We start from the raw sequence: 18,631 nt of genomic DNA, 5'->3' as shown, positions 1-18,631 counted from the left end.
CTCTGCACAGAAAGTGATTGAACAGGTAGAACCGGTATCGGCCAAAAGAGAGAGAGAGTGCTGCATCAAAGCCATCAAACAGCGCCTGGAATGAATCCAAAGCTCTGACTGACAGCGCCGCCTCAGGCTTCACCGTTCTAATTATCATTGTAAACTGCAGGAGCATGACACCGTTTTCCCAGCAATACGGCAGCTGTTAAGTCCTGCTGATTTTCCTCATCTGATAGGACAGGGAGCAGCCCTGTAGTCAGCGGTTTCTGGAAGCTAACAGGAATCATTTCTTACGACAGATGCAGCACAGCGGAGGTCAGGCCAAGTCTGCGAGTTTATCTTCATATCCAAGCAGGAAAGAAAGTTTGATACCGTCTGACTATGGCTGCTATTTCCTTAGAAATATTTTCTCTTTCTTTTGGGAAAAGGATGATCTGTAGTCATACTCAAAAAAAAAAAACAGCATAAAAACCACCATCCAGGGTTTAAATGAAATACCAGACCGAAAACAAAAGAGGGGTCAGGCATAAAACCCCCCAGAATAGTATGTGAACTACTCTTAAACCTCTGAGGTGTTTTTATACAAATGCAAAGTGATCTAAGCCAACATTTTGCTCAAGATGTATTAAAAATCAGAGCTTCACATTAACTGGCTCTAACTGCTGATGGGCAAACTAACATCTAAATTATGACAGCTTTTACTAACGACAACTTCCGTCTGGAAGAGTGCTGCAATATAACTGTATTTATAATAACCTAATTGCAGAGGTGACAATGACTTTCTCACTCCAGCCCTTTGAGTGGCAGAAATAACTGAGGTAGGTTTGCTGATACAAAGGGAAGAGTGGATGCATTGATCTATGCATCCAAGCATTTACAGTGGCTCAGGTTATCCTGAGCTATCTCTATAGTTATGCTGCTATTGGCTTAGACCTCTGGAGGACATAGGGACCCCTATTTTATCATTCCATCTCTATTGTCCCACTCTGAGGAATCTATTAGTTCAATCTCTAACGTTCTGCTCTCTCTGCTTTTTCTCATGGCAGCTTCATCTGGTCTGTTCCTGTTTGGCTGTGACTCCATCCTGGAAAGAAATATCAGCTGTGCTGCTGCCATCAACACCTTTGTTTATAGATGTTGGACATCAGCCTGTTATCCAGTGTAGTCCTGTTTCTCTGACCGTGACTGGCTGGATGTGCTCTCTTCATCCTCTGACATGGGAGTTTGCTTGGAGCTTGTCTGCCTGGCTGTGTGTTTCCTGGACAGAGCCGCCTTTTACAGCTGCTTTCTGTATCTCTGCTTCTGTCTCCTTGAACCCCAGTCGGCCTCAGCAGATGGCCGCTCACACTGAGCCTGGTTCTACTGGAGGTTTCTTCCTGTTAAAAGGGACTTTTTTCCTCTCCACTGTCGCTACAAGCATGCTTAGTGTGAGGGATTGCATTCGAGTCAATGAGTCGATGCAATCAACTGGTTTTCCTTAGGTAGAAAACTTTGAATCAATCTGACTGTAAGATCTGGTGAACTGGAAAGTGCCTTGAGATGACATGTGTTGTGAATTGGTGCTATAGAAATAAACTGAATTGAATCCAAGCAACAAGTAAGCACTTTTCCCCCATGCAGCAGTAAAGCAATGCATCTATGAACTCTGAACAAGCAAAATTCATAAAATAATGAAACCCTGTAAGGAAACTTCTACATTTCTATGCTTGGCACACAAAGAAACTAAAGCATAAATTAGATTTTTAGCTAAATCATTCAGCTCGAGTCTGTCTGCTGTTACAAACTGAAGAAAGCTTAATTGTTGCTATTCTTTGTCAAGCATCACCCATTGAAACATAAAAAAAGGCTCTGTAGGCTTTAAAAAAAATCTTTTTTCCAGCACCAGTTTATTCAGGCTGAAAAAGAATTTTAGCAGATAAAAATAAGTCATATTTGGATAACCAGGGTTTAGGAATGTAGACAACCATTTGGAAATCTCAGAATAAATGATCTACATTTATTCATTTGTGGTAACATTATGAGAAGCAGGACAGTATAAATTGTAAATCTAATTATTTTGACATTTTTTAGAACCTTAAACCTTCGAACCTTCGACCGATTCCTTGCACACATACAAAGTGAAAAATTAATTGATATATAAATAATGCAACTAACTGCAATATCAAAATCCCTGAAGAGAGATCAGATTCATACAAACATCTGTGTATAGAATTTGTGTTTTTCACTTTGTGTGGTTTACTTTTATATTGTTCCCTTTCTAAGTGAATTAGAAGTGGTAAAAGTTTACGGATCTCTTCTCCATTTAACAGCAGAGACTATAGAGGAACAGACTCAGGAATGGAGGAAAACCACCACAGGAGTCCCATTTGCTGCACTTCTGGTCTATACATTTGTGCGTTACTCGGTTCGGTTGAAACCCAAACTGCAGAAGCTCCACTTCATGTTGGCACCAGGGAAGCCGAGGGGAATACAGCAGATCAGGTGTGACTTCAGCATAATCACTACAGGCCCCACTATGGTGGCTCTAGAAGGGCAAAAAGGGGTTTGTTTTCTGTAGCAGAGTCTGATTGAGGACTGTGTTCACTACTGGACAAAAAGGTCTGGAACCAGCTAGGAAATTAAATTAACTCTAATAGTCTGGAGAAAACATGAAAAAAAAAAAAAACACTGATTGGACGAAACCAGTTGATTTGTTTGGTCCCCGTTGAATTGAAGGTTTTACAAAAAGCAGTGGCCTAAAGGAAGCCCCCTGACAGGATCCCAACTTAATGTGCTGTTCCAGAAATCAAAGGTTACGACTCTTAATGAGTTCCAGCAGACTTCTGTGATTTTCTCACGACTCCTTCATCTACAACACGCTCTAGCAATAAAACCTCAGGCTCAATAACAGCTGATAATCTTCACTGCTGACTCCGCCCCCAGAATCAGCTACAGAAATGGGGTTAATGAACCCAATTTCTTCCTCTTAGCTGGTGATAAGCTTCCTCGTCTTCATCTTCCTCACACTGGGCTTTTACTCCCCTCCTTTCCTTATGTTTTTCCAGTCTTTTCAAGGTCGCATTCCTCCCATACTGACCCTTTATCAGGGAGGGCCAACCAGCAAAGGCATTCCACAAATTTCTCTCCTCCATGTCTCTTCCCCTAACATCTCTCTCAGACAGATTTTCTAATGTTTCCTCATCTACGCTCTACCCTTATCCACCAGCAGCATCACCCAGAGAACAGGTTAAGCCTTCATTGATAGCATAGCTGTTTGGGATCTCTGCACATCAGCTGTGCTGCGAGCGCCTGAAAATAATTCCTGTAAAAAGTCCCTTCCTGTAAAAACTTTATCTAAATCTGTCTCTGGGGAATCCTAGAGGCTGACGGTAAACATGCCAATGGCTTTACCTCATACCTGATTGGAAACCATCTCTAGCTCTGCAAAGCTGACATACAGCAAGTTAATTAGCACAACAGTTTTATTTTGCCTCATTTCAAGTGAATATGGAAGCTTAGATAATAAACGTTAAAAACTGACATACAACATTTTGTTCAATAAGATAGTCAAGCTAGTATTATTACCAAGTTATAGTTACATAAAAAATGACTGAACCAATGCTACAAATCCAGCTTACTCATTAGGGAGAACCAAGAGGTGAACCGACAGATGAAACAAAAACGGACTGATATTTGAAAATATGCATTACTGTTTAATATACTAATTTAATTATGATTTGAAAAGAAACTGAAGGTTTTGCTGTGTGCTATAGCAAAAATACAATTGCAAGGAAAGTCTTCTTTTTAAAGAAGACTTTAATTGGAATTCATGTATAGTAAATCCAAATTTAATTCTGTGATGAAACTATCAAAAAATCCCTTTTATTCTATACAAAGTAATATTTAAAACAGATTTAGGATTTTTAAAATATATCTATTTTAAATACGACATGCATAAAAAAAATTACTCGGTTTATTCACTACATCTTGTTCGTCTCACTCGATAGATGATGTCTGGTGATCAGACTCCAGCTCCTGACACAGAAAATGACTCCGACACACAAACCATTCCTCCAGAGGAAAGAGGACTAAAAATGACTGTCGGCTATTTTAGTTCAACAAGCTGCTGTTCTATATAGAAAATGGAGGAGGGACGAAAAAATCTTACCAGTCGATTTGAAGCCTAGGCCTCTAGATGTTGACGTTATAAAAAATGTCTAAAAATAGATGATTTAAACTAACCATCAATCCGTGCATCATCCAATGTTTACACTGATGTCTGATTTTTATGCTGACTTACCAGTTTGCAGAGCGTTTAACAATGCAAACAATAAAAAGTAAACAAATCTGTTTTCTTGTAAGATGTGTAGATGTAAAGTGTAACTTTTCTTTAATTGAGCAGGTCAGTAAGACGATTAGATAATCTTTTAAATAATAATAAAAAATAAAAACATCCATCTTGTTTCAAGTGAATGTTAGAAGCCGATATCAATAGTGGTAATGGGTCAGATAACAGCAAAAAAAAGAAAATAACAATATATCAGCCTGCATTTAAATTCTCTGATGTGAGCAACCGGATCAAAACAATTGACTGTTTAAAGTTTATATAAGCTATTAGTTAATGATAAATGGGTCAGTTGTTCTCATTCCTGTCGATATATCAGGTCAGAATTAGTAGACACAATAAGATTTTTATGTTTAACCAATAAGGTGCAGCCTGAAAAATGCACAATAAGGAACGCATATGCTTACTGAAAAGAAAATAAAACAACAAAAAGGGGATATTTGATAAAGAAGAGGAAGTGTGAACTAACATGCAGGGGAGGAAGTGGTTAAAAAGCATCCCAGAGATTAGACTGTAGCTACAAAGAGGGGAAGAACGAGCAGTTCTGGACATGAAGTAGAACATTCAGGAATGAGGGGAGAAGAAGAAGTGAGCAGGAGGCCGATCCTGGTCCTTATAAAACCCATCCAGTCACTAAACTCCCCTTCATTCTTTCTGCCTCACTGAATTTCCTTGAATTAAAATAGCTTAAAAAAAGGTCAGGAAAACCTCATATCAAGTCCAGCTAAGCTCTTCCCAGCAGCCGTAGGGGGATCAATAAACCAGCTGTGCTGCATTTATCAGTCGAACCACAAGGTCAGTCTCTCTTCACTCCCAACAACTGCATCCCATCACAGCAGGACTGTTTGAACCTGCTGGTCCTTGGCTCACATCCTCCTTCTGCTGTTATTGTTTAGCACCAATGACACTCAGTTTTACTTCTATCGTTTATATAATCCAATCCAACATATATACATGTTTATTTCTGCAGATTCAGGCTGTGCGCTCTCAGCTTTAACACTTTCATCACCTCAGTGATGAATCAATGGCTCCAAAGTGGCTCTCAGCTGGAAAACAACAAGTCTCACATCACCCCCCCCCCACACACACACACTTACCATAATTGTCTCTTAGTGGGAAGGGTGGGGCAAACAGAGGAGTGGGAAGGAAAGAGGAAATTACAAGTTGATTAAACTATTTTACCATCTGGAGGAACTTTGTTTAATTCTCCTCTGTAGCAAATAGAAATAATCTGAGAGCTGCTGCTAAAAATAATTTTTTGAAAAGTGGAAAAGGATCATTTACAGGCTTAAAATCTCCACATCAGCTAAACCAGCTGTCAGTTCAAACTTCTCTTTCAAACACACTCAAATTAAAACGACATCCACGCAGATCAAGGTTTCCACAATATAAAAACATTCAGTCCAACTGCTCAAAACTTAATGTGAAGCCAGTTAACAGCAGCTTTCTTCCATCTGGACCACGGAGGAATACAAAACGGTCCCTCACTTTCCTTTTGCTGCACACTGCTGTTCAGAGGGCTGAAAAACTACACATTTTAGACACATTTATTAGAGATCAGTATTATTTAGAAACAACATCCAAACAAAAAGCCCAACGCCAGCCTCCCTGAGTTAACCAGCCCCTTTCTGGGCTAACAGCACAACTTTTTAAAGCCATAGGGAAATCATTTAAATGTCATGTCATTCTGGCTTAAACATTTATGTAAATGTACTCTTTATGGATTCATATGTCGCAGCTAATATACGCAACGGTTGAAATAAGAATCGTTTACTTTCCCACTGAGTTCCATCCCAGTGTTCATGGGGATGGACGTTTGTGTCTTCAGCAGGCGTAGAGCTAACACAACTGGCAGTGTTGCGAGGCAAGGGCTCAAACATGTACGGCTGTAAGCCTTCTACACCAAACCAAGCTTCAGCCGCCCTGGCGTCCTCTTCCACAACATCTTCATCCCCGCTTTCCTCCTCTAAATAAAAAATATATGATGGAGGAGACTCATCCACGACCTCCGACACTAAACTCTCCTCCTCTTGCATGTTTCCTCTGTCCATAGCGTTCCTTGACAGTGTCGTTTCTAAGTCACCAATTTAGTGCTACTTGGTCCCAGTGGAATTTCCCATTGGGAACCTACTAGCACTATGTTGCTAACTGGTTAGCAAGATGCTTCCAAATCTTCCGCCAGAACAATGCCGCACTCTCGATAAACGACCAGTCACATTCACTTTATTCACTCGTGCAAAGCCGGGCACCACTCGAGAGAATTCGGAAATGTAACTTCCCTACGACTTTAAGCTCATTTTGACTCAACACAGCTCTATAAAGCTCCCAAAAAGCTGTATTATTCTGAGCATTTTATTTCCCCAACAACCAAATCTAGCAGGATTTAAAACATTTGAGTTCAGGTCCGAGTATCAAACTGAACATAACATTTTACATTTCATTAAACTGTAATAATTTAGGAAGCATCAAGAATATTTTTTCTCCTTTAGTTTGAAATAAAAGAAATTGGATTCTTTTAAGCATTTTGAAACAGGCATGTTTTGATACTTTGAAACAGCTTAAAAAGGAACTAAAGTAAGTTTAAATAAAAAGCCTGTCTCCATATTAAAATAGGCTGGTCTTCCAGTATTGGAAATCTATATTTTTAACCCCCCCTAACAAAACCGTTTTTGAAAGATTGCCGACAAATCCAACCGTTCTGTATCATGTGCTGCATATTGGAAGTCGAATATATAGACTTCAAGGCCGTTTGTTAAATTTCAAAGAGCAGAGATAATGTGAAACATGAGTTGTCGTAGTAAAAAAGATGCCAAAGAACAAATTCCACATCCATCATTTGAGAACTTATCTTGTTATGACACTGAAAGCACAATTTGCCGTTTATCTGCCAATAATACACTGAACAGCATCGGTCTGCTTCTGGAAAGTATTGGTGTTGAGATAAATGCAAACCTTTAAACAGACAGCAATCAACATCCCTGTTTGTCAGCAGTTTTTTCTCCTGTGAGGAATGCTACATTACAGCAATATTTCTAAAGGACCAAATGATAAACCTTTGTCCCTAAAAAAAAAAAAACAAAAAAAAAAACATACTTCTGAAAGGTCTAAACAAGCACTTTTTATTTCTTCACTAACTTCAGTTCTTGGAGCAGCCGATGAGTCACGAGCTAACCAACTAAGCAGTCTATTTAGAGTCAAAAAGCCATAGATTGCTCTAAAGATGGGGAAATCTGGCATGCAGTGTGATTTAGATATATGTGGTAGATAAACGAACAGCAGCAGCAGGAAGATGAAACGCGTACCGAGAATGTTTCAAAGTTCAACTGGCAAACAACACACGTCATGAGGGCGTGTCGTAACCTCTAGACCATCAACCACATCAGTTTCAACAGGTTTGCTGCTATGATCCATGCTAACCTCCGTTTTATTACTTGTGCAGTACAATTATTTTTTGTTAAATTACAAGGAGGGTTTATAGTGCCCATTATCCATAGGTAAATCTTTAAAACAGCACCCTGCAGATTGCAGGTCAGTGATCTATAATTAAGCAATACGCCATAACGTGAAGCAGCCTCTAATTGAGCATGCGTTATCATCAGAAGGGCTCGGTCAAAGTCTGTCCTTTGAGCTCAAAAATCACAGCCTTTTCTCTACATTGTTAGAGCCAGACATTTCCTGGTATTGTCTGACTAATGAAGTTTTACAGGTGCCGTTATGTGGAGGAGGAGCGGTCTGTAATATCTGGGCGGTGACAAGAAACTAGAGGAAAAGAGGAGATGCAGTGGGTGACAAAGTCAAAGAAATCAGAAGGAGCATTTTAAATATGCATTAAGCCCTAGCTTTAGCAAATCATTCCAGAGTTAACCCAACTCTACGCGTGGGAGGAGGGATTATGGGTATACAGAAAAATTTAGAAACACATTCATGGAGTCATTTAAAATAGAGAAATACAGTACACAAAAACTATTGGTCAATTTTTATTTCTAGATTTTTTTACAGGTTTTGAGCCAATGACAACACAGAATAGGGGGTTTGGAGTAAACTTATTTCATGTGTCGCCCAAACAACCAGTCAATCACAAAAATTAGCCAATTCTCAAATCCATAATCCTGAGCTTTTCCTGAATCAACAGCAAACCACTGCAGCATTTATTTGAAAAGATCAACAGACCAGACATGTTTCTGCTCAGATTACCACATGCAGCAGAACCTCGGCTCTTCAAGCCACCGTAATGCTTCAACAAAAGGCACCTGGACTTCCTTTCTTAAAAAAAAATAAAAAAGAAAGTCCATATAAAAAGTACTTTCTGAAACGTAGGAAGTCAACTTTTGTTCGGTTCTAGTAGCTTTATGTTTTACATATCCTCCTGTTGTACAACAGCAATAAAGCAAAAGCACAGAAAGCCACTGCAGAGCTGCAGAGGGAAGCCTTTTCAAGCTGTGGGAACCAAGTGGAAAGTAGAAAAAAAGACTTCCTGTAGACGACAGCCATAGGTTGCAGTGTACCTCCTGGTGTGGTTCTGTTCTACAACATCCTCCAATATGTTCAGACTGGAACCTTCATCATATTGTACATGGTCTGTATTTAATTTTGTCTGGCCCACGGTGCATAACTCTCCACTTGTGTATGGACTTTGCTGACACACGGATGAAGGAATGCAATAATCTCTGCAGGGGTCTCCATAACAGCACCAAAACTGGCAAAAACAGCAGAACGGCCCCAAGAGGGTGTTTCACAATATGACATCAGGGCTTGATTTACCAAAATGACTCTAATGCAGTACCAGGATATGACACGTTCAATGTCCCCCAGTGACACTGAACAATGTTGGCCTGAAAGCAGGAAGCCAACTTGAAGAAACAAGTTGAAGAGCTTGTTTAAACATCTGCAGGCCTGACTATTAATATTGGAGTAGAACGCTTTGATTGTAGTTTTATTGTTTCTTGGCTAAAGAAAACAGCTGATCTGAAAAATATGGTTCTGATTACAAACTGAACAATCCCAATCTGTTCTGCAAAAACAATCTACCTAAAAGATGCACGTTTGACTTCCATAGCATGTTTTAATTCTCTGTAGGAGTTATCCCAAAGTTTTCTGGATTATTTTTTTTTATTCTTCTTTTGGTTAAAATACTAAGCCTGTTTGCAACACTCCAAGTGATTAGGGAGTGCTTGCATACCACAGACTGTTTGCTTCCCAGAGTGCAAACACAATGACATGCCATCTAAACAGAGCAAACACTAATCGTACTGACAAAGCACAACCCTAGACTAGATGCAACATGACACGGGATGATGACTTACGCCTGATGAGAATGTGACACCTCACAGACCCAAGAAGAAATGGGGGCTCGGTAAATATTGATGAGTTGGTACCTTTATCTTCAGCTGAATAAAAAATGTTTGCTGAGCAAAATGAAACCATCAAAGCCATCATACAATTAAAGGCTTTGAGCATAAAACCAAGATATATGAGACTGTTGTTGGGCCATCTATGTTGTTTTAAGCCTCTTCTCATACTTGCTTTTATACTGAGTCTAACAATTATCTTAAATCAAGCCTTTTCTTTTTCATAAACATAGCTGGTCCAAAACCAGCTGCATTGATCATGCTTTAGGTTCAAACTCTTCTTTTTAGACACCAAAGCAAGTGACTGGGTAGCTAGGCTTTCCCCAGGAAAAAAAAGAAAACTAAGAGTAGTAGTGGCCTCACCCTGCTTGTTCTGGCAGTTAGCTGCTTGATAAAAGGCAACTACATTTCTCCCTTGCCTCACAGACAAATGGAGCCATTAGGAAATATCCCTGGTTGCAAAACACACAGATGGCGATTGGTGAAAACTACAGGAGCACCACCCATTATTTTTACTGAGACACACAGTTTGGTGCCAAGATGGAGGTAGCCAGCTGGGATACCTGACCGGATTATCTGACCAATAAATCAGCAAACATCAGCTTGTTGCTATAAAACGTTACTGACTCCTGACATTGCTCTATAAAGAGCAGTATAGCAAATTGGTGCAATAAACACAACTGCCCCTGAATATATTGCGTATTTTATTCAATATTCAAATGTATATATAAATAAAATAGAGAAATCATTTATCACAGATGGTAGAACTGCAATACCTGATGTGGAAGGATATTTTTGAGGTAGCAGCTTAGAATAAACATAGTCCCCCGTCCTGCAAACAGGAACCCTGGGTTTGTATCCCAGCTGGGGGGGATGAGTAGCCAGTGTGGGTCCTTATGCAAGACCCTTCACACTAATGCCTGATAAAGGGAACGGAGGCCAAAAGGCCAATTTATGCTTTTGACGCATGGCCTCTGCAACTGTCAAATCTGTCTCTGTGCGTGACCACGCCCTCTGCGCAGAGATTCTGCACCTCAAAAAAATCCTGACGACACGTCGGAGGGTCGCAAACCTGCGCAGACCTCAAGCGGAAGTGAGCAGACAAAAAGCAGCTGTGATTGGTCCTTGGTATGCCTCTCCGGCTGTCTGTGTGGTCATCCTTCTCGATTCGGTGCCGGGGCGCGCCATTTTTAAAAACTGAGGAACAACTCTTTGATGTCTGGCAACTCTTTATCCATCTCTGTGATCGTGACATCTTGCATTTGCACCATTGTGGTTGTGGAAGATAAACACTCACTGCGGCGCCGCCGAAGTTTTCGTGACCATCCGCTGAAGTTTTTGCGAGTTCTCGAATAGGCTCCCCCTTGTGCTTTGGCGGGAAACTGCTAAGCGTCCCTAGAAATTCCAGACCGATGGTGCAGAAGCACACAAGCAAAACTGGTTTACCACCAGAACCAAGCGACATTTGATGTGTGTGGTTGCAGAAGTCTAAACTGTCCTTAATGGTTAGGGCATTGAACTTATGATCCTCACTCCCACAGAAAGACCCTTAACCCCACGCTGCTCCCTGGGTGCCACACAATGGCAGCCCACTGCTCCCCAAATGGATTAGTTAAATGCAGAGAGTTTATGTCGTTGCTCTGTGCTTGTGACGGTGTAATGACAATAAATGCAGGAAAAAAACATAGTTAACACCCAATGTCAACCTCATTTTATATTATTCTATATATACAGCTAAATAAAAAGGACTATTTGGAGAAGTGATTCATTCTTATTCTATCTGAATAAGTGCAAAACGATCATAATGTCTCAAATATGTTGGACTTCAACTTTTCAAATGCTTTTGAAAGGCAGTTCTTTTTAAATTCAGTATCATATATGATCTTTGCATCATTTCAACCATTACATGTCCTGTTATAAATCAACCTTAGTCGTTCTGACATTTTATTGCCAGAGCTAATATTAAAAGTGACGTTGAAATCTTATATAACTGTAATTTGTTCATCCCCAACCAGCAAAAAAAAAAAAAGGAAAAAAAAAAACACACGTTCCTCTTAAATCACCGAAGACTTCTAAGAGATGCGGGGAGTGATTTATAAATCAGATGAAGTGCTTAAAATATTTCGATGGCGGTGAAAAAAAAAAAACCTATTGCGTGTTTTTTAAGTCGGCCGGTAAACGGTGCCGCCGCCATGCTGTTAGTCAGACATGTTACCGGGGCCACACACGGTGCCCGGCTCTAACCGCTACAACACCGAAAAAAGTTTACCTCAAGCTAAACAAACTAGCTGTACGTCTAAAAACAATTAAAAAAANAAAAAAAAAAAAAACAAAAAAAAAAACATACTTCTGAAAGGTCTAAACAAGCACTTTTTATTTCTTCACTAACTTCAGTTCTTGGAGCAGCCGATGAGTCACGAGCTAACCAACTAAGCAGTCTATTTAGAGTCAAAAAGCCATAGATTGCTCTAAAGATGGGGAAATCTGGCATGCAGTGTGATTTAGATATATGTGGTAGATAAACGAACAGCAGCAGCAGGAAGATGAAACGCGTACCGAGAATGTTTCAAAGTTCAACTGGCAAACAACACACGTCATGAGGGCGTGTCGTAACCTCTAGACCATCAACCACATCAGTTTCAACAGGTTTGCTGCTATGATCCATGCTAACCTCCGTTTTATTACTTGTGCAGTACAATTATTTTTTGTTAAATTACAAGGAGGGTTTATAGTGCCCATTATCCATAGGTAAATCTTTAAAACAGCACCCTGCAGATTGCAGGTCAGTGATCTATAATTAAGCAATACGCCATAACGTGAAGCAGCCTCTAATTGAGCATGCGTTATCATCAGAAGGGCTCGGTCAAAGTCTGTCCTTTGAGCTCAAAAATCACAGCCTTTTCTCTACATTGTTAGAGCCAGACATTTCCTGGTATTGTCTGACTAATGAAGTTTTACAGGTGCCGTTATGTGGAGGAGGAGCGGTCTGTAATATCTGGGCGGTGACAAGAAACTAGAGGAAAAGAGGAGATGCAGTGGGTGACAAAGTCAAAGAAATCAGAAGGAGCATTTTAAATATGCATTAAGCCCTAGCTTTAGCAAATCATTCCAGAGTTAACCCAACTCTACGCGTGGGAGGAGGGATTATGGGTATACAGAAAAATTTAGAAACACATTCATGAAGTCATTTAAAATAGAGAAATACAGTACACAAAAACTATTGGTCAATTTTTATTTCTAGATTTTTTTACAGGTTTTGAGCCAATGACAACACAGAATAGGGGGTTTGGAGTAAACTTATTTCATGTGTCGCCCAAACAACCAGTCAATCACAAAAATTAGCCAATTCTCAAATCCATAATCCTGAGCTTTTCCTGAATCAACAGCAAACCACTGCAGCATTTATTTGAAAAGATCAACAGACCAGACATGTTTCTGCTCAGATTACCACATGCAGCAGAACCTCGGCTCTTCAAGCCACCGTAATGCTTCAACAAAAGGCACCTGGACTTCCTTTCTTAAAAAAAAATAAAAAAGAAAGTCCATATAAAAAGTACTTTCTGAAACGTAGGAAGTCAACTTTTGTTCGGTTCTAGTAGCTTTATTTTTTACATATCCTCCTGTTGTACAACAGCAATAAAGCAAAAGCACAGAAAGCCACTGCAGAGCTGCAGAGGGAAGCCTTTTCAAGCTGTGGGAACCAAGTGGAAAGTAGAAAAAAAGACTTCCTGTAGACGACAGCCATAGGTTGCAGTGTACCTCCTGGTGTGGTTCTGTTCTACAACATCCTCCAATATGTTCAGACTGGAACCTTCATCATATTGTACATGGTCTGTATTTAATTTTGTCTGGCCCACGGTGCATAACTCTCCACTTGTGTATGGACTTTGCTGACACACGGATGAAGGAATGCAATAATCTCTGCAGGGGTCTCCATAACAGCACCAAAACTGGCAAAAACAGCAGAACGGCCCCAAGAGGGTGTTTCACAATATGACATCAGGGCTTGATTTACCAAAATGACTCTAATGCAGTACCAGGATATGACACGTTCAATGTCCCCCAGTGACACTGAACAATGTTGGCCTGAAAGCAGGAAGCCAACTTGAAGAAACAAGTTGAAGAGCTTGTTTAAACATCTGCAGGCCTGACTATTAATATTGGAGTAGAACGCTTTGATTGTAGTTTTATTGTTTCTTGGCTAAAGAAAACAGCTGATCTGAAAAATATGGTTCTGATTACAAACTGAACAATCCCAATCTGTTCTGCAAAAACAATCTACCTAAAAGATGCACGTTTGACTTCCATAGCAGGTTTTAATTCTCTGTACGAGTTATCGCTAACTTTTCTGGATTATTTTTTTTTATTCTTCTTTTGGTTAAAATACTAAGCCTGTTTGCAACACTCCAAGTGATTAGGGAGTGCTTGCATACCACAGACTGTTTGCTTCCCAGAGTGCAAACACAATGACATGCCATCTAAACAGAGCAAACACTAATCGTACTGACAAAGCACAACCCTAGACTAGATGCAACATGACACGGGATGATGACTTACGCCTGATGAGAATGTGACACCTCACAGACCCAAGAAGAAATGGGGGCTCGGTAAATATTGATGAGTTGGTACCTTTATCTTCAGCTGAATAAAAAATGTTTGCTGAGCAAAATGAAACCATCAAAGCCATCATACAATTAAAGGCTTTGAGCATAAAACCCAAGATATATGAGACTGTTGTTGGGCCATCTATGTTGTTTTAAGCCTCTTCTCATACTTGCTTTTATACTGAGTCTAACAATTATCTTAAATCAAGCCTTTTCTTTTTCATAAACATAGCTGGTCCAAAACCAGCTGCATTGATCATGCTTTAGGTTCAAACTCTTCTTTTTAGACACCAAAGCAAGTGACTGGGTAGCTAGGCTTTCCCCAGGAAAAAAAAGAAAACTAAGAGTAGTAGTGGCCTCACCCTGCTTGTTCTGGCAGTTAGCTGCTTGATAAAAGGCAACTACATTTCTCCCTTGCCTCACAGACAAATGGAGCCATTAGGAAATATCCCTGGTTGCAAAACACACAGATGGCGATTGGTGAAAACTACAGGAGCACCACCCATTATTTTTACTGAGACACACAGTTTGGTGCCAAGATGGAGGTAGCCAGCTGGGATACCTGACCGGATTATCTGACCAATAAATCAGCAAACATCAGCTTGTTGCTATAAAACGTTACTGACTCCTGACATTGCTCTATAAAGAGCAGTATAGCAAATTGGTGCAATAAACACAACTGCCCCTGAATATATTGCGTATTTTATTCAATATTCAAATGTATATATAAATAAAATAGAGAAATCATTTATCACAGATGGTAGAACTGCAATACCTGATGTGGAAGGATATTTTTGAGGTAGCAGCTTAGAATAAACATAGTCCCCCGTCCTGCAAACAGGAACCCTGGGTTTGTATCCCAGCTGGGGGGGATGAGTAGCCAGTGTGGGTCCTTATGCAAGACCCTTCACACTAATGCCTGATAAAGGGAACGGAGGCCAAAAGGCCAATTTATGCTTTTGACGCATGGCCTCTGCAACTGTCAAATCTGTCTCTGTGCGTGACCACGCCCTCTGCGCAGAGATTCTGCACCTCAAAAAAATCCTGACGACACGTCGGAGGGTCGCAAACCTGCGCAGACCTCAAGCGGAAGTGAGCAGACAAAAAGCAGCTGTGATTGGTCCTTGGTATGCCTCTCCGGCTGTCTGTGTGGTCATCCTTCTCGATTCGGTGCCGGGGCGCGCCATTTTTAAAAACTGAGGAACAACTCTTTGATGTCTGGCAACTCTTTATCCATCTCTGTGATCGTGACATCTTGCATTTGCACCATTGTGGTTGTGGAAGATAAACACTCACTGCGGCGCCGCCGAAGTTTTCGTGACCATCCGCTGAAGTTTTTGCGAGTTCTCGAATAGGCTCCCCCTTGTGCTTTGGCGGGAAACTGCTAAGCGTCCCTAGAAATTCCAGACCGATGGTGCAGAAGCACACAAGCAAAACTGGTTTACCACCAGAACCAAGCGACATTTGATGTGTGTGGTTGCAGAAGTCTAAACTGTCCTTAATGGTTAGGGCATTGAACTTATGATCCTCACTCCCACAGAAAGACCCTTAACCCCACGCTGCTCCCTGGGTGCCACACAATGGCAGCCCACTGCTCCCCAAATGGATTAGTTAAATGCAGAGAGTTTATGTCGTTGCTCTGTGCTTGTGACGGTGTAATGACAATAAATGCAGGAAAAAAACATAGTTAACACCCAATGTCAACCTCATTTTATATTATTCTATATATACAGCTAAATAAAAAGGACTATTTGGAGAAGTGATTCATTCTTATTCTATCTGAATAAGTGCAAAACGATCATAATGTCTCAAATATGTTGGACTTCAACTTTTCAAATGCTTTTGAAAGGCAGTTCTTTTTAAATTCAGTATCATATATGATCTTTGCATCATTTCAACCATTACATGTCCTGTTATAAATCAACCTTAGTCGTTCTGACATTTTATTGCCAGAGCTAATATTAAAAGTGACGTTGAAATCTTATATAACTGTAATTTGTTCATCCCCAACCAGCAAAAAAAAAAAAAGGAAAAAAAAAAACACACGTTCCTCTTAAATCACCGAAGACTTCTAAGAGATGCGGGGAGTGATTTATAAATCAGATGAAGTGCTTAAAATATTTCGATGGCGGTGAAAAAAAAAAAACCTATTGCGTGTTTTTTAAGTCGGCCGGTAAACGGTGCCGCCGCCATGCTGTTAGTCAGACATGTTACCGGGGCCACACACGGTGCCCGGCTCTAACCGCTACAACACCGAAAAAAGTTTACCTCAAGCTAAACAAACTAGCTGTACGTCTAAAAACAATTAAAAAAAAAAAAAACAAAAAAAAAAACACCCGCTTGTTCCTTCAAGTCCACCTGACTTTAAAGTCTTCACCGGGTTTTCCAACAATTCATTCAACCAAATCACTTCCTGCCTCCTCCTCCTCTGCAGTTTAGCCTCTAACCAACTGCCACTCTGCCATGGCTGTTTGACGGCCTGTTCTCTGAAATATATAGCCTTCATGCGTTTATTATTTCAAATGTGCGTTAAATGCTCCAGAAGAAACCCGCTAGGTCTGTGAAGGAGGCGCCGCTCCACCCAGCTCGCTCAGGTTGCAGCAGTTAATAATCAAACCGAGCTTCCTGCTTCACTGCACTTGCTGTGGATGAGTTATAAAGCAGAACCTGGCTAAACGAGGGCGCGTGAAAAATAGTTTGCGCTTACCTGGTCTTTGGTTGCTGTTCGCCTTGCAGAAGATGGCTATCAACAACCGTTATAGGGATTCAGAGAGCGGTCAAACTTCTTTTTCCTGTCGACAGCAGAGTTCAGACTAAACTACAGCGCTCGCTTCCTCTCTAAACTTCACTCAGTCACCCGTTTCTATCGCTCTTTTTTTCTCCCTCCTCCCTCTTCTGCTGTCTGCTCGCTAGCTCGCCTGATTTCACTCCAGCCGGGGTGCGGTCCACAAAAGGGAGGGTCTAGCTGGTCACGTGGCAGCTCCGCTAGCCAATGGACACCTCGCTTTGGTAATCTCTGTACTTTAGACCAATCGTTTTCCGACTAGGGCGGGATTGACAGTGGGTGGGCGGGGCCAAACGCCACAATGAACTTGAAAGAGTTGAGAGGAGGGCGGTGAGGGGGATACCGATAAACCCTGCGTTTAATGAGCCTGGTATGTGCATGTTTAGGATTTTTATGACCATATAAGTACCAATCACTTTCAGGATGGGCTGCGCGATCCGGGGGTCTCCCTTATGTGTCAGCGTGGCTTATTTTGAACACTGTGTGCTTTGAAACCAGCTGTTTGAAACTATTTGTGCTCTGAATCTGCAAAAAAAAAAGTGGAAAATATCCCACAAAAGTCAAGTTGATGGAAGTTTATGCTAAAAAGAATCAGAATGTTATTGTAAAGTAGATTAAAACAGATTTGTAAATAAAAATTCAAAAAGTATTATTTTCTCATTGATGCCCTCAAAACAAAAACTAGTGCAATAAAATTATTAAACTGACTTATTTGTTAAAGGCAATTCTTTAATTTTCCACCTACCTCTTCGGTATTCCCTTTGTTTTGTTGGTTTGTCATTTAAAAGTAAATTACATAGAAGTGCGTGATCATCTAGTGATACTCCTGGGATGTGAATACTTTTGTAAGGCGCTGTAGGAGCCTGCCTGAGAGTTTCTGCTATGACAGTTTGTTTATATTGTAACCAAATTGTTTACTTGAACAAAGATTTGTATTGAGAGTTTATCTTACGAGTGCTGCGCTCTGGTTTGTGAAAAAAGGAGGTTTTGTGATTTGTGGAGAAAGGTCAGAGGGCAAGGAGAGGAGAGCCAGAGGGACAGAAGATGATTTACACCCAGTAAAGCGTTCAGTTCATGGGAGCAGCGGTGGAGCAGGAATAAGAGAGCATAGCCAAAGTATGGAGGTCTTGGCCCTTGACGCAATTTCTGAAATCACATCTTCGTGGTAAAATGTAACTATTCAGCCAAGGGAATTAAAGTATTAAATAGAAAGAGACAGTTCATAACTCCAGTCTTAAAAAATTTGGAAAGATATACTCAAACTTCTGGTTATGTAAAATTACAGTGTAATGTGAAACTTTTTTTAGCCCTACCATAACCTGCAGCGTGTATTGCTGGTATTCTATGTATTGAGTATTTGTCAATTATGTATTGGTCAATTATAGCTCATTTATTGTTATCAGATGAAATCGGGATTTCCAAGATTTTTTATTCAATTCAATTCAGTTTATTTCTATAGCGCCAATTCACAACACATGTCATCTCAAGGCACTTTACAGTTCAACCAGATCTTACAGTCAAATTGATTCAAAGTTTTCTATCTAAGGAAAACCAGTTGATTGCATCGACTCATTGACTC

At 40.4% G+C, this 18,631-nt stretch overlaps 1 protein-coding gene across 2 annotated transcripts in view; it reads right to left on the bottom strand.

The window, feature by feature from the left end:
• The window catches only part of myh9 (myosin, heavy chain 9, non-muscle), a 42,084-nt gene extending 24,897 nt beyond the window's left edge, over positions 1 to 17,187 (bottom strand). For both annotated transcript variants that reach the window (XM_015379363.1, XM_015379364.1), the window contains exon 1: positions 16,975 to 17,187. The gene's annotated coding sequence lies outside the window, so the exon portion shown is untranslated. The remainder of the gene's footprint in view (positions 1 to 16,974) is intronic.
• Between the last annotated feature and the right edge of the window lie 1,444 nt (positions 17,188 to 18,631).

Source organism: Cyprinodon variegatus, unplaced genomic scaffold (genome assembly GCF_000732505.1).
Source record: "Cyprinodon variegatus isolate N-32 unplaced genomic scaffold, C_variegatus-1.0 Scaffold190, whole genome shotgun sequence".
NCBI lineage: Eukaryota > Metazoa > Chordata > Actinopteri > Cyprinodontiformes > Cyprinodontidae > Cyprinodon > Cyprinodon variegatus.
The sequence above is the reverse complement of the archived record's forward strand: the minus strand, read 5'-3'. Positions and strand labels throughout refer to the sequence as shown.